Source organism: Chelon labrosus, assembly GCF_963514085.1.
Source record: "Chelon labrosus genome assembly, chromosome: 13".
Lineage (NCBI taxonomy): Eukaryota > Metazoa > Chordata > Actinopteri > Mugiliformes > Mugilidae > Chelon > Chelon labrosus.
Genome location: NC_140346.1, coordinates 12,396,681 through 12,413,460, shown reverse-complemented (window position 1 = coordinate 12,413,460; position 16,780 = coordinate 12,396,681). Strand labels below are relative to the sequence as shown.

Sequence of the window (16,780 nt, the reverse complement as noted above, 5' to 3'; positions counted from 1 at the left end):
GGCAGGGAGGGTGAGGGTACATGTGTTCAAGTAGAGTGTGTGTGTGTGGGTAAGGCAGAGAGAGAGAGAGAGAGAGAGAGAGAAGGGAAGAGCGAGCATCTGATTCAAGAGAGAGTGAGAGGGAGGGGACCAGCAGCAGCAGCCAGACAGTGTGTGTCAGCAGAGTGTCGGCCACATGGCTTTAGCCCAGTGTGTGTTATGATAGTGAGAGACAGAGTGTGTGTGTGTGTGTGTGTGCATCGAGGAGAGGCAGTGAGTGAGAGAGACCCCGACAAAAGGAGGGTGAGAGAACAGAGAGAGACGCTTCCTCTTTGGATCCCAGTCAGAGTTTGTTCTTCTTTTTGCTCTTCTTCTTTGTGTCTTTTGAATTTTGGGAACCACCACCAGCAGAAGCAGCAGCAGCCCCGTGTTGTCTTTATGAGCAGACGCAGCAGTGTGTGTGTTTAGTCCTGGGGTTTTACTGGACCGCCCTGCCGCACACGCCCACGACACCTCCATCAGGTAAAGGAGTCCTTTCAGAAATTCAATATCATCATTAATATTGTGTTAAAGGGAAATAGTGTGTGTGTGTGTGTGTGGAAATGGTCCAGGTGTAAAGGCAGCTGGCAGGTTTGCTCATCAAGCCACTGCAACATTTGGAGAAGAATCTGATTTAAAAGCAGAGAAAGATTATATTTCTTTATTTGGATGTGCCTCATTAGATGCTGTGATTTCACAATGTGGAATCTGATCTAATCTGATCATGAAAACAAGACGTTATTCTGGAAACATTTGTCGATAATCCTGCACTCACATTGTTACAATAAGTGATGACTTGTAATGTTGAAACTTATTTTTCACTGAGCAGCGTTGACTAATAACATACAGGAATGACTTTTTAACAGGAATTTCTTGCGTAAGGGGTTTTTAATGTTTACTTGGCAAAGCTAGACGACATTTGGTTACATTTTCCAGTTGCTTACACTGACCATTACTATCAGTGACAAAAATAAATGATCACATACACTATATAAAATAAATGATGTAATTCCCCAAGGGTTTTCTAAAGTGTGTTGCTGGTAGTTTGGACTGGAAGAGAGCCATGAGGGATTTTACTGTGATAATCAAAGAAAAACACTCACTTTAGCACAAAATATGAACCTGCTGGCCGCTGCAACTCTGACAGTAACAAATATTTTTCTGTGTGGGTGAATGTGTCCTTGGTTTATCAGTTGTGCAGACACAACAATCCAGGCCAAGCTGGGCAGGTGAAGGCTGCTCACTGTTAAACCTAATAGGCGGTTTATGCTTCTGCGCCAATTTGACGCCTTGGCTGCGGCGACCAGACCATACACAGCTTCTACTCAGACCCTAGCGCCGTAGCCTGACGTGTACCTCCCCAGAAATGTAACTAGGCGTCACGGAGACGCAGACCGCAGGAGCCGTGATTGGTCCGCTTGGTAGTTGTATGTTTCCGCTTTAGTATTTCCGGCTGATTCATATTTGAGAGTCCTCAGAGTAGTAGTAGTAGTAGTAGTGCTTTGTTGACAGCGCTGCAAACCCTTGGACTTCTCTCAATGAGCTTCATGATGTAGTCCCCTGAAATGGTTTTCACTTCACAGGTGTGCCTTGTCAGGGTTCATTTGTGGAATTTCTTGCCTTCTTAATGGGGTTGGGACCATCAGTTGTGTTGTGCAGAAGTCAGGTTGGTACACAGCTGACAGCCCTGTTTGACAGCTGTTTGAATTCATATTATGGCAAGAACCAATCAGCTAAGTAAAGAGAAACAACAGTCCATCATTACTTTAGGAACTGAAGGTCAGTCAGTCAGAATCAGAATGACCAAGTATGTGCACATACAGGGAATTTGACCGGAACATTGCAAAAACTTTGAATGTTTCCCCAAGTGCAGTTGTAAAAACCATCAAGCGCTACGGCAGAACTGACTCACATGAGAACCGCCCCGGGAAAGGAAGACCAAGAGTCACCTCTGCTGCTGAGGATAAGTTCATCCGAGTCACCAGCCTCATAAATTGCAAGTTCACAGCACCTCAGATTAGAGCCCAGATTAGAGCCCAAATTTGAGATCTTTGGTTCCAACCGCCATGTCTTTGTGCGACGCAGAAAAGGTGAACGGATGGTCTCTACATGCATGGTTCCAACCGTGAAGCTTGGAGGAGGAGATATGAGCTGTTGGGGATTTATTCAAAAACTGAAGGCACACTCAACCAACATGGCTACTACAGCATCCTGCAGCGACATGCTATCCCATCTGGTTTGCGTTCCATCATTTATTTTTCAACAGGAAAATGACCCCAAACACACCTCCAGGCTATGTAAGGGCTATTTGACCAAGAAGGAGAGTGGTGGAGTACTGTGCCGGATGACCTGGCCTCCACAGTCATCTGACCTAAACCCAGTCGAGATGGTTTGGGATGAGATGGACCGCAGAGTGAAGGCGAAAGGGGAAACAAGTGCCCAGCATCTCTGGGAACTCATTCAAGACTGTTGGAAAACCATTTCAGGTGACTACCTCATGAGGCTCATCGAGAGAATGCCAAGAGTGTGAAAAGCAGTAATCAAAGCAAAGGGTGGCTATTTTGAAGAATCTAAAATATGAATCATATTTGGAGTTATTTCACACTTTTTTTTTGTTTACAACATAATTCCATATGTGGTGCTAACACTATCTTACATTAGCCAGTATAAAATACCAGTCATACTAGATCAGGTAATGCTATAGGTCAGAGATGGAGAGGAGGACAGTGAAGACTGGGCCTGTGAGAGGACAGAGTCTCTGGCTGCCACGTTAGTATCCTGGTCTTCCCACTCTCCTGAAACACTGGGTGCTTTATGGGCCAATAGAGAGACAGAGAGAGAGAGAGAGAGAGAGGGTTGGCTGTTGTTTGAACCTCCTGACCAAAGCAGAGCTGGGCCACATTTTTCGGGCGGCTGGCAGAGAAAACGGCTGCGCTGAGTTCCCAGACTGCAGCAACTCTCCAGCTAGTGATAATAAATCCTTTGTTATGTGAGCTCATTCTATTGAGAGAATAATCAGGCCAGCACAGAGGCACTTTATCTGCCACCCCTACCCCTACCCCACCCCCAAACACCCACCCAGTTCCATTCTCCTACTGCGCCGGCTCTTAATGCCTCCTCTTGGGTCCTCTGGGTGCTCTACTTCTGTTGTCAGAGATACTGATGACCTTGAATGCGATCGAGACAGTTACCGACCTTGCTGGACATTCACCGCCAGAGGACTGTAGTAATCTTTAATGTCGGCGCGTCATTGCTGCTTAGTTGGACGGCTGCTGGGATGTGAGCTGGGAATTTATGGGGGAAATTAGCGAAAGCTGTTGGTTGTAAACGTGGAGTATGGAGACGTCAGAGCATCTTGACATGTCTGCATCAGAGGCTGTGAAGCAGTCTGAGTTCTGATTGACCTTAATGTGAAAACGGTAGTGGGTGGGTAATACTGACTGGGATTTTACTGGGATGACTAACTGATGGACGTCCATTCAATCCAGTAAAGTAAATTTTACAAGCTGGAAAATAAAGGTGGACGATGCAGTAAGGAGTTTTCCTGTATAATTGCCAGTAGTTTGGGAACACTACAGCTACAGTCACACACATTGGTACACTCACCAGTTTATACTATTAATAATATGAACAATGCATGGACATGTGCAGTAGGATTTAAACAACTTGTCAGTTAGAATGAATTTGAATTTGTTTTGCTGCATTACATTTAATTTTCCATGGTTCAACCATGCAAAGCAATTTGAAACTTTGCTATTACAAATGATGCATGAATAAAGTTAGGACGTTATAACAAACTGCCCAATATGCCCAATAAAATCCATAAAACTGTTACACACAGCAAGCAGCTGCACAACTTTACTGGAGGAAATACAAGTCAAAAGTCTGGTCACATGTGTTGGACACAACCCGCGGCTCAAACAAAGTCTGACCAGTTTGTCCACAAATATTGTTGTGGCAACATTTTTAATCCAGATAACCTTTCAATATTTACTGCCACCACTGAAATGTGTCTATACTCAGAGCAGGGAGCGTTGCTGTTACGTACATCTGCAACCAACGCCGGCCCTGCAGCGGCAGTGCAAGGGTCTTTTGGGTGGTGCATGGGCATAATTACCCCACTCATCTGAAGAGGTGTGGATAAAGGCATGGCTGGAGAGGCCTAGAGGAAGACACCACTGTTCAGCTGCAGAGGCTCACCATGTCTCACCCGTCAGCTTGTTTAAATGAAACAACCTATTTATTTTTGCAACTCTGTCGCTATGTCTCGTGTTGCAGCCTTCGTTCTGGGTCGTATCATTGCAGATGCGGTTCGTCGCTTTGTGTAAACTGCGTGGGGTTTGTGTCCAGATCATCTTGTGAACTGATCGGTAACATCCCTACAGTCTGGTGAATTAAAGATTGGAAGATGCAGTCAGAACAAACAGTATGTAGCACATATTCATTCAAAGACCAACCTGTCTAATGATCTGGCCATTTATTCTAGGTTTCATGCTGCATCTGACCTTGTTTTTTTGCAGCTATCTAACTGTGTCCTCAGTTTTCATCTGTTACTTGTTGAGTACTATGTTAGCATGAATGACAGAAATCACAGCCAAAGCTGCCAAAATCAGACCCAAGTTGTAATAAACTGGAACAATGCTTTAAGATCTGGTCCACCACGGGTCTGATTTGTATGAAATCTACAATGGTGGTGGTGAAAAAGGAGAAGTAATTGCAGCAGAGGTTACTGTAGTTCAGATTAGGGCTACATATTGCCCAGTCCACTTCGTTATTCGCACAAACAGCTGTACAAGCTGCTGTCTCCCCAACAGCTGCAGCATGTCACACACACACACACACACACAGGAACAGAAACAGGCAGCCAGTCTGAATGCATGTCATCTTCAGTCTGGGATGTGACCTCTGCAGATTCATTTCTTTCTTTTCCTCCTCATCCCTTCCTCCCTTCATTGTCGTTTGTCTTTCATGTGGCGCATGCCTTCAGGGCAGCGTTTGCTCTCAAAGCGAAGACACAATCATTTGCAGACCGCTCACCTCACTACACTTGGGCTCAGTCTCATTCCCCTCCTCTCTCTCTCTCTCTCTCTGTCTCTCTCTCTCTCTCTCAGATATGAAGAGCGTCTGAGACATTGTTGGCTTATACCACCATTATTCATTAGGTCTAGCCAGCTGAGAGGAATGTGCTGCACCTTAACATGAACAAGCATCCAGCAAAAATAAATTAATAAATAAAAAATACACACACACACACACATCACAGAGTTTTCTCCAGGGAGTTGCTATGGTAACAAAGGATTTTTGGCAGAGGCAGCAGACTGTTAAAGGATGAGCTCATGGCGTTTTTGGCTGCTTCTTCTCTCCTTCACCTGGCCTATTTGGACAACAAATTAAGGGAGAACAATGGTGCACTTTGATGTCACGGGGTGTGTCTTGAATTTGATGAAACACTGATTATTCCTGCTGACATATTGGAAGTTTAGTGAAGGATAAACAGGATATAAATAGTAGAAATGGGTTAAAGAACATTGGACATTTACAATAAATACAATCCATCTGTATTTACAATCCTGTTAGTTCATGTAGCAGGATATTATTGAAAAAAAAAAAAGTAAAATCATGTGTTTAAACCAAATATCGGAAAACACGAAGACAAGCAGAAACAGATGAAATTAATTTGTGCATCGTATTAACATGACAGAGAGGTGAACACAGAGAGTGCGTCTATTCACCAGTGACATTATGCATGTTTTCCATGACTGAACCATAAGGAAGTGCGGCGAATGTTTCCAGAGGCTGGTGAATGTCTTCACAGTGTAATGGGGTCTGAATGACAGGACAATACAAAGAGACACAGAGGGCTGTTTGGCTGTTTGGCCGTCTCTGAGCTTGTCTGCTCTTTGGATCAGTTTCCATGACTCAAAGGGATATCCCACGCTGCCTCCCAGGCCTCCCCTCCCCTCCTCTCCCCCCTCCTTCATTTCCCCTCTCTCGTCTCCCCAGCCTCCACCCGTCCAGCGTCACTCCCTTCTTTCATAGTTTACCACCAACAATGTTCAGTGTTCACAGGTCAGACGGAGCTGGGTGGACTTGAGGAGCGAAATATGGGCACGGCATGGATTTTTAGAGCGTACTTTTGAATGAGCTGACAGTTGAGGAGGAGAGCAGCAAAGACGAGAGAGAGTGGGAGGGTGAGTGACACTTTGAATGTACAGTATGTGTGTGTTCAGAGGCCGGTGGAGGTAAAGCTGACTGACAGCAGGAGAGAAGCATGCTGTCGTGTTTGTTTTGGTGACAAATGTTTGAACTTGTTCTACCAAGATGTATTCAGGTGGTGTCTGTAGATTACAAATTAGTTAGCCGGTGTATATATTAACCTTTATGAGTGCTTGTCAGTCATTTTGGGGATACCATGTAGTTTATATCCAGGAATGTTGTGCACAAATGATAATAGATTCTCCTCCGATTCAAAGCTTGTGTATCATAACAGAGACGCCTAGAGTATTGTAAAGTGTTATTTGATTACTTATGAATTACTGTGGAAGCAGGTTAAGGTCATTTTAAGATAGGAATCTTAATCTGTAACAGTGCTTCTTGTTTCAAATTTATTGGATGCTTTTTCCCTACAAAGTAATAGCTGTCAAATAAATGTTGCTTAGAGTCGCATAAGACTTTGGAAATGTCTTTATTTGCTTTGTGACTAGTTAGCCAACACATTATCACATTATACAAACAGTTTACATTTAGCAGGTGTCATTTTAACAGCTGATCTGTATCCAGACTGAGTCATCTGGATTTGTGTAAATGCATGCACTGCAACACACTGAGATCAGAGTGAAGTCAAACCCATCCAGATCATATCTGGAGATGGTCAGACTTGCGTTTTGCTCTAATATCCATGTTAATGCAGTTCATACAGCGCGTCCACACCCTAACTTCTTCTTGCTAACTCAGATAAGCAACAAAACTAAGTAGTTTCACATACGGCAGCACTGCCTCGTTGACCTGGGATGCCCCATGTTTGTTGACATGTCAGCTAGTCCCTGCATATGGAAACTGATTGCACGTTAGGACAAAAAGTGCCCCGGTCTACAATAAAAGAGATTGCTTGTCCTTACCCTGCAGTTAACAAGAACTACTGACAATGGGGAGTATGGCACTGATATTTTTCACTTTTTTACAAGGATTTGGCCCAAAACATCCTTAGGGAAAGCTTATGGTTTACACAGATGAACACGTGATTAATGTTGCCCATCGGTTTGAAATAGGAAATGTTTTGTTGACCCATCCATCTGCCCCCCTGTGCCAATCTGTTTGACTAGTGACCCTTTAAAATTATGGTTTAGGCCTAGTAATGGCTTAAGTGTGAACGTTTTCACATGTGGATCTGTTTATATGAAGAGCTGTAGAGGTTAAATTGCCTGATACAAGTGATACGGGGCCTTCGTAGCAATCAGTGAAGTTAGGGGCCACAGGGGAAATACTAAGATCATCAGCACATGCAGTTTACTCATGGAGATGGGTGACATGCTGTAAATGAGAACTGCACCAAACTCCCTTTGACAATCCATGCGACGAGGTTAAAAGTTACAGAAATAACTATCAGTGAATTTTAAGTTTTCCAATTAATATCTTTGATTGTTAAACAAAAATGCATTCAAGGTGTGTTATTGTAATATAACGTCTAATATTAAACTCAGATTGGATCATTTTGGGACCAGCGTATAAATCTACATCAGTTTCACATATCGGGTTACCCCTCATAAATATATGGTCCCGCTTCTTTTGTGTGTAGTCATGCAGTGTGTACATGAACCTTAGTGTGGTCTCGTAAGAAGCAACAGGCCAGCAGCATTCCCACTCCTCCTCCTCCAGAGGATTACTGCTGTTGAAAGAGTCTCTTTGTCCCTCCAAGGCTGGAATGCCTGTCCAGCTCTGTGTCTTTGGGAGACGCTGAGCCAAAAGTCAACGGAGCCACTGAGCAATGGAATACCACATTCCCTGTCACTCACTCACGCCGATTCCCTATAGTCCCCCTGCTGCAGGTGATGAAAGGTGGAGGAAGAAAAATGGTGCTCTGCTCCACTCCAGGTGTTTAATTTATTTAATGTTAGGCACTGTCCAGAGCCTGCATCAACATGGGTCTGGGTTTATCAAGCAGGTACGTATTTAGACACATCAAAATTCTCAAATCGTAGGGAAAGAGATCTCCACCTGGAGCAACATCACATTTTAAACAGAGAAATGGCTGCACACCTGGTGAATGTAAAGCTAAAACTGTCTCTTGTTCTGTTTTCTTTCTTTGAAATATTTGACTCTTTAGCAAAGTGCTCCTCTTCACTGCCTCTCTTTGTTTGGTACCTGCTTTCCATCAACAGCGCTTATGAAAGTGCTGAACAAAATGGTACACTTGCAGACCATAAAACCAAAACAATGTGCTAAAAGACAATAATACAAACTGTAGAACTGCAAGCAAATCAGTCTGGAAGCCAGACAAACTTCCCCTGTCTACTAATTTGTTTTTGACAGAAAGTTGGTCTGGAGTCACTTTGCTGATTATGCTCCACCAAAGAGCTGGTGGTGTGGTGAACAGAAAGTGACATAATCATCTGAGTGCCAAGGAGTTGAATGTGTATACACCTAAGTGGCTATCATTGGTTGTAGGGATACCCAGCTGCAGAGGTATATTTTCTCTGTACCGCTTGAAACGCCCCATAATGAAATTTAAACATCTGTAACCGCCAGGCTAGAAGTGGATAACAAACCGATAACAACAAATAACACTTTTCACATTGCATGTAGTCACTTCATCCACTGTTCATATAAAAATATTGATGCCTTTCTTAAAAAAAAAATAGTTAGCCGTTAGCATGTTCAGTTAGCTGGGGCAATTATATTTCAAGAAGCACAGAAGGGTTTTTGAGTGGACTGTCATGTAGTCCGACGTTTCTACGGAAAGGTCTACGGAAACACAACAAAGGAAAAAACAACTTCATTTTGTACCGTAGTCAGCTGTTGTTCCTCACATCATCTTCCTTAACACTTAATTCAACCAGTCCCTATGGTCATTTAGTTATTTATCTAGGTTCTGTGTTTTGATTTGTCAACCTGGTCTAACAGATGTTCCTTTAACACCACACCTCCAGAATGTGGAAAATCTGAGCTAAAATTTGAGCTGTGCAGTGGCAATAAATCTTTTTATTAATATATATAATTTGTTGTAATAGAAACAAGAGTGCTTTTCAAACGTAAAAAAATATATTTTGCAATTGTTTCCATTCCTACACTCGAGTCGCGCAGCAGCCAGAGGATGACTCAGTTTCTCTGGCTCAGCTCGGTGTCTTAGTCAGAGTTCCCACTTTGCTCTGGTGGGTAACAGTGGTTTGGATAGTGACAACAAGTATTCTTTCACGGATGCCCTGAGGTATAATTTCTACTGTCACTGCAGACAATAATCTGATAATAACAGGCCCCTCTGATCCTTAGAACTGCTGCGCTGCAGTTTCACACTTTGATGACAAACACAAACTGCAGCACATAGTCATTTGAGTTTTCACGTTGAGCTATTTGCTCTGTTCACTTGTGTATCTGTGCCTTGAAACAGTTGTTTGCTAAATGATAGTTATTTAGGAAGATGAAAGGCATATTCATCCGCTTTCCCTCTATTCCCAGTTCTAGGATTCAGTAGCATGTCTCTAGCTTCTCATCTCCTACCTCTCCAGTGTGTTTGTGTTTAGACTTATTCATGTGTGTGTTCATACCACTGTGTTTCTGGAGACGACGCACCGTCAGGACAGATGGTGTGTTTAGCTTCCTGCTGATAATGGCCTCCCTCCAATGAGTAGTGTTTCATGCCAGAATAATGAATCTGTTTACTCTCGCTATCAGGCCACGAGGGGTACACCGTGCATAGATTTGCATTTTAATGTGTGTGGTGGCTTGGCTTTATTTTATCACAGGGAAAAAAATCATTCAGAGCAAATTGTGATGTGTTATTCAAACCAGTAAATACAAATGACCTTCGTTTGGTGAACAGTCCTGTGTGTGGCTTCAGAGTTAGTTTCAAGCATTTATTTTCAACCCTTAAGCTGTTTGGAATAAGACCGGCAGCTGTAAGGCTGGTTTCCAAACCAAATGACATTATGAGCCAAGCTGAGCCCGGTTAGAGAGGATGGTCTCAGCATGATAGTAGTCACTCCCTGGAGCAGGACCTTTGGAGTGTGAACACATGGAAATACCTTATAATTATATGACCATGAAGTTTACCTGATGTGTTTTTGGAAAAGCAGTGCTTTTCTGTGTTGAGGGCATGTCAGGACTTTGTCTTGGTTGCTTCACCTTGATTGCCCCCGAAAACAAACCGAACCAACATTAAATGCAGCATTATAGCAATACTGTATGAATTACTCCCTGAATGGGAGCTAAATATAGGTGTGAAAGCACCCTTAGTCTAATATTTGTTGTCCTCTTAGTTGTGTTTTAGCCTGGAAACCAGCCTGACTTAACCCACCCACAATTTTTTTTTTTGGCAGACATTTGGTCTGGAGTCATTTAATAGGGCCAATCGAATCTTTTTGGAGGACTTTATGTGGTGATGGCCAGAAGAGAGTGACGTAGTCATACACATTAGTGGTGTTAATTTGGTTAATTTTATGGACTAGGGATACTCTGAGTCACTCACTAAAGTGATCTGGTTCGCTTAAGATAAGATAATCCTTTAATTTATGGGACAGAGTCTTGAGTCAGTGTTGTTGGCCCCAGGGTACCAATGGAAAGGATCCACATACGGATTATTAAGTTACAGATGTTTACTTCAAAATTCCACAGACCAAAAACTCACACAACTTAAACACAAATAAAAAATGGAACATTCATTCATTCATTCATTTTCTGTAACCGCTTGTCCTCTGGAGGGTCGCGGGGGACAGGGACTGGAGCCTATCCCAGCTGTCATTGGGCGAGAGGCGGGGTACACCCTGGACAGGATGCCCGTCTATAACAGAGAGAGAGACAATCACAAATGGAACAAAAATGTAAAATGTGAAAATCAATTATAAGTTAACCAAAATTAAATAATTTTATATGTAGAACAACAACCAAATAGAACAAAAACATGCAAAATATGCAAAAGTTACATAAGTTGGTTTTGCCACTTACTTAATGCTTTTTGTTTACTGCAATGTTTACCTTCATCATTAATTCAGTGATTCAGAAACCCACCAGCTCTAATACACGTTTGTTTATAACACAATTTCTCTGTAGTGGTTGAAACATGCCCATAATGAAATCCAAATGGTGTGGTATGCCAGGAGTACTTGTGTTGTGGTTTAGGCTAAAAAAAAACCCAACATGTTTTAGCTTAGCTTTAAGACTGAAACACTGATGTACAGCTAGCCTGGCGCTATCCAACAATGTAACATCTACAGTACCTGCCAGCACCTCTGAAGTTTGCTAATTATCACAATACTGTGGCTTTAATGACAGCGTGGATATACTGTAAATTAACTTTCAAAGACCATGGCTTGATGCAAACGAGTTTTTGGTGGACTGGCACTGAGAAAAATGGATGGAGGAGTGAGAAGGGTCGAGGGGATGGGATGAAAAAAGTCAAGGGGATGGGAAGAGAAGGGTTGAGGGCATGAGATGGAAAGGGTCGTAGAGGATGGGATGAAAGGGGTCGAGGGGATGGGATGATAAGGGTTGAGGGGATGGGATGAAAACGGTCAAAGAGGATAGGATGAAATGAAAATGGTCAGAGGGGATGGGATGAAAAGGGTCGAGGGGACGGAATATGAAGCATTGAAAGGAAGACATGGGGGGGGGGGGGGTTGTGTAGATAGATGATGGTAGAGGAACCCACGAAGTGAGACTCAGGGTGGGGGCACATCTCAGGAACCTTCAGATCTTTGTCCCCTGGTTCCAACTTATACAATTAAACTCAAAAGTCATCTGAGCAGATATGATTATGACAGGCTTACATAGTGTTCATGTTTGAGGTCAGCCTTGTCCCACAGTAGAGGCTAACCCTGACCTTGGCCAGTGGCACTCACAGGAAATGGTCTCTGGCTTGTCTAGCTGTACAGGAAGTCTACATATAGTGACACTCAGACTGCAGAAAGAAGCCTCCCTGTATGTCTTCTTCCTTTATCTGTCTCACACTTCCTGCTGCTGCTGCTGCTGCTGCTTCTCACAAAATCTTTTTCTGCCCTTCGCTGTGTGTCTGGGCATGTACCTCTTAAGTAACATACTTACGAAGGTTTTGACTGGAGAGACGGCCACGGGCATTTATTTACAATTCTGCCACCAACCGCAGCTATGCAGCACGGGCTAACATGAATAAAGCTTGTAAATGCTATGTTTAGGTTTGGGTTTGGACGCCACCGCCGGAGTGCAGAGTAGCGATCCTTATGCAGTCTGCTGTGTAGTATGTAGTAAATCACAGTGGAGAGAAGTTAAAGTACATGATTTGTTATTTTCACATTTCCATAGATGGACTTCTTCCTGTGTCTCTGGATGCTTCTCTAAAACATTCCATAAAATTCATGTAGATCATGAGAGGCCTTTTCCTGTCTACAGCCGGATCATTCAGCGGTCAGCCAAAGACAGAGTTTGATGTTAGACTGGTATCCTCCTCTGTTATACCATCTTTGTGCTTTTCCTACTCGGACATGTTGTTCTGTTTGTTCCGACTTCGTGAGCAGTTTAATTTTGAAAGACATTTTTCAAAGAACACTAACAAAAGCACAAGCACAAGCATAGTGCTGTATGTACTGCCTTCAAGTGGAACTCATGATTTTACGGTTACAACACAGGAAGTTGTGTACATGACTCGTGAACTCTGACCTTATTGAAGAGTTCCACTTATGAGCGTGTGAATACCGCAGAAGGGGGGCATTTATACAGAGTTTTTTCGTGAACATGGTTAAAACAACATCCGTTGAAGGCAGCATATAACATGGGAAGTTGTGCACACTAAATTCTGTAAAATCAGCTGTGTAGTAGCCACTGAGGCTAACAGCGAGCATGGTACACACAACCGCATCTGAAGGCACTGCATTGCACTTAAGATAAGCTAATTCCAGAGACATTATATTGTGCAGTCGGGCTCAGTGGAAACTTGATGGAACTGATCGTCGTTAAAAAGAAGGACCAGTCAGACAGAAGTAGAATGGCCACAACAGGACCAGGGGCACATTTTAAGAAATTTGCAGCACGCAAGCTTTAACTTGCAACATTAGATCATCTTGGGACTTAATCAAAAGAAACAAACCATGCATGAGGATGGAAGATAGGACTTCTATCAGCAATTTGCAAGTAAAAACAACTCTTGACTGTTGACTACTTGATGGATGTATTGTATTAAGAACTGGTTATGGCACCACCATTCGGCCTTGCTGCCTAATGTGGCCAATCATGACAAAATCATATTCTCCTCAACTTCCATTTTAATACTGACATTTGTAAAACTGACCTACACTTAAGTCTTTATCAAAGTCTGGTAAAGTGTCTTTTGTTTGCATGTAGTGGCAATATTGCAGGACTGTATGTTCACTCAGGTGACTGGCTTATTTTAAACCTTATAGAAAAGTGTATTGGATCAAACAAACTCTGACAGTAGAGGAACTCATCCTTGTTGTGTTAAAAGGAGATGGTTCAAGTGACTGACAGTGGGTGGGAATTTCTGGCGCTGCAAAACATCAGTTGGCGCATAACATGTGAAGTGTTTCTAATAGTTCTTCAGGAAAATGTTGTGATAATACCATTATATACAGGAATAATACTTATCTGACATTGGTAATGACCTTCCCCAATATCTCGTCTATACTATTGTAGCTGAAACAGCTTTCTTTATTATTTTGTGAAAAATTTGGCTGCATTTTCTGTAGCCAGGCTTGGCAATATGTGCAAACGGACAAATAACATGTTTTGGGTGGAAGACGTTATATGACTAAACCATACGTGTTCAGGGAGCCTGTCTGCTGGGTGTGGCCAGACTGTGGTTTCATATATGTAGTGCATGAGCTAATCTGCCTCCTCCTCCTCACTGCTATAAATCCACTCTCATCTCTGAGATGAAGGCCTCGTTGGCTGTGTGTCTCTGCAAAAGCAGACTTGTATAATTTATCTTGTGGTTCTCAGATGGTTTAACTATCTTGTCATTGCTGTTATGATGTTGCATCCAAATCCTTTACCTCATCCCATCCCATTGGTTTACAACACTTAGCCGAGGAGTGTAAATGCAGCACAGAGAGGCGCTTTTGTTAAATAATTTACTGAGGGCTTGTCTGTGCCATCAACAGCAGCGTTTTAGACAATTTACATCTCGTGATTTGCAGGTTTATATACAGAATGTGAGAATGTTGTCTCGGCCGCCAAAGAACATATAGTGGATCCACCCTTCTTCCCACGATTCCCAAGTTTAATGCATTTCTGTGGTTCCTTTCTAAAAACAGAGTGTGTCATTTGGCTTGGGCTGCGTCCAACGGAGAGAAAAACAAAGCAACACAACAGCGTACACACAGCAGACCGCCTGACATGGCGAGAATTTATCTTCAGCTGTCAGTTTTCTGAGCAGAGGACGCTGTGATGTGAATGACTGGTGGGTGTACATATACCATTGTTGGGAACCTGAAGTGCAGCAGACATAAACTACTAAACTCTGTCTCTGAGAAGAAGCAAAAAGGTCGGAGAGAATGTGGCTAGAGGACGTGAAAACGGCAAGGCGGAAGAGTCATGAAGAGAGAAACTAACAAAGTGATACAGATAGAGAGAGAGAAGAAACTTAGAGGGATGGAAAGATGGATGTCCCTGCAGTTGGAGGATTATCCACCAGGCTCCACTATCAGACCTGACGAGACGGGAGCAGAGCGGCGCGGTGGCAGCTGGCTGGACGAGATAGTAGCAAGACAGAAAGTATCTGCTCTTATATTCCTCCTCTGTCATCCTGCTGTCTCTCCTCTCTCACTTCCTTTCTCCATCTGGTCTCGCTTGGCTCGCATGGAGTCAGAAACGCTCCCGGTTATAATTTTAAAACAACTCTGGCGGCGATGTCGGTGGCGTTCAGGTCTTGGCAAAATAAAATTGACACATCATCGCTCAACCAACTTTTTTTTTTTCTTTCTTTCTCTATATTAGACTCAGTTAAGATACAGAGGTGCTGTCTTGGAGTTTATATTGCTGATATTTTATGTGGATTGACTCATACTCCACAGTGTCAGTTCATATTTCATTAGAAACACCTGACATTATCTGTGAGCTCCGTTAGCTTCCACTGCTTTTGAGCTAACGAGACGGCCAGCACATGTTGTGGTTGCCAGATTTTGGCAGCAGAAGGGACCCTTTTGGAGGGGAACCAACTCCATTTGAGAACAAAAGCTCTGAAGAAACACAGCAGTCAGATTATATATCTGCGTTTTTGGAAGAGAGCCTTTTTCTATTGTTTCTTAAGCTCTTGGGTGCTTCGCCGGTACTCCCACATAGGCTTGTAGGACCTCCATAAAGCAGCCAGGTGTGTTTACAAGGAAGTTTGCGACACACCTGTGCAGCTTTAATGCCTCCTTCCTCTCCATTCATTTACATTCTCGTCACTGTTTCCTGCACATCACAAAGCGTCCCAATAGAAGTCGTCTTGCCTGCGGCCACAGACGACTTCTATTCTCAGGCCAATTCGTTTGAACACATGATCAAACTTGAAATGTCTGTTACAGACGGGTAGGTAGAAAAAGTGACACGAATGAAACATGATTTGCCCCTTTAGGGTCTCACTTTGTTCCTATACTTCAAACAGTGAGAGGTGAAATGTGACCACAAATGATCATACAGACGTACAGAAACTTTAATTTTTGACAGCTGAGAGTACTTGACCAAAGGGATACAAGAAAAAGCAATGCTTCTGCTTTTCCTCAGGGGTAGTACGTATGCGTGACTGTTTTCAACAGAACTTGTGAAGTTGCAAAACACTGAATCTGCACAGTAGTGACTGGGTTGAGACGTGGAATTGAGCATCTAAACTGTCCCATTGATTGGTTGGGCTCTTGGAGCACATGGTGAAGTGTCCTAGAGCAAAACACTGAACCTTGAGTACCCACATCTTCTGTACATGATTGGGTAGATGTGTCATTGTGACTGTAAAGCTCTTTAATTACCTAAAGGTAGAGAAACGCTACATAGATACAAGACTAAAATTTCCCAAAACACAAACTTATGCTCCCCCAGATCCCTGTGAAGGATTTAGTTGCATGAATACGCCTCTGCTCAGTCGGCCCCTACAATAGAAGGAGCTATGAGTGATGACAACGTGAGAAATGAAAAAGGTCTTCTCGATATGACCTCGGAAATCTTCCTGGTCCAGGTTGGCTATAAGCTCCTGACCTTTTCGCAGTCTGTGTGGCGAAAGATTAGCGGAACTAAAAACTAAAGTACGCCTACAGATACTTTAGGTTTGGCTCCCGTGCCATTTGCTAACATGAAGTGGGCCTCCAGCCACCAGGGGGCGATCACGTTGTCACCGGGATCACAGCAGTTTGTTGTTGTTCTAATTTTCAAAGTTAGCGTTGGGCATGGTATTATAACCAAACAAGGTTTGCGACAAATATTTTTGCTGCTGTCAAAATGAACACTGCCGTGCTGTGTGGCGTCCCAGAGGACAATGAGCATTTTTTCGGTATGCGGTATGCAGATTTGTACAATATATTAGACTGACATAGAGGGAATAGAGGATGGATGCTCTCCTCAGATGATTATGTTGTGACCCATCCCTTTC

The 16,780-nt window shown here is 43.1% G+C and overlaps 1 protein-coding gene across 1 annotated transcript in view; it reads left to right on the top strand.

Moving 5' to 3' along the window:
* Window positions 1-224: 224 nt before the first annotated feature.
* The window catches only part of phldb1b (pleckstrin homology-like domain, family B, member 1b), a 93,766-nt gene continuing 77,210 nt past the window's right edge, over window positions 225-16,780 (top strand). Inside the window, exon 1 of the mRNA XM_084558701.1 lies at window positions 225-501. The gene's annotated coding sequence lies outside the window, so the exon portion shown is untranslated. The remainder of the gene's footprint in view (window positions 502-16,780) is intronic.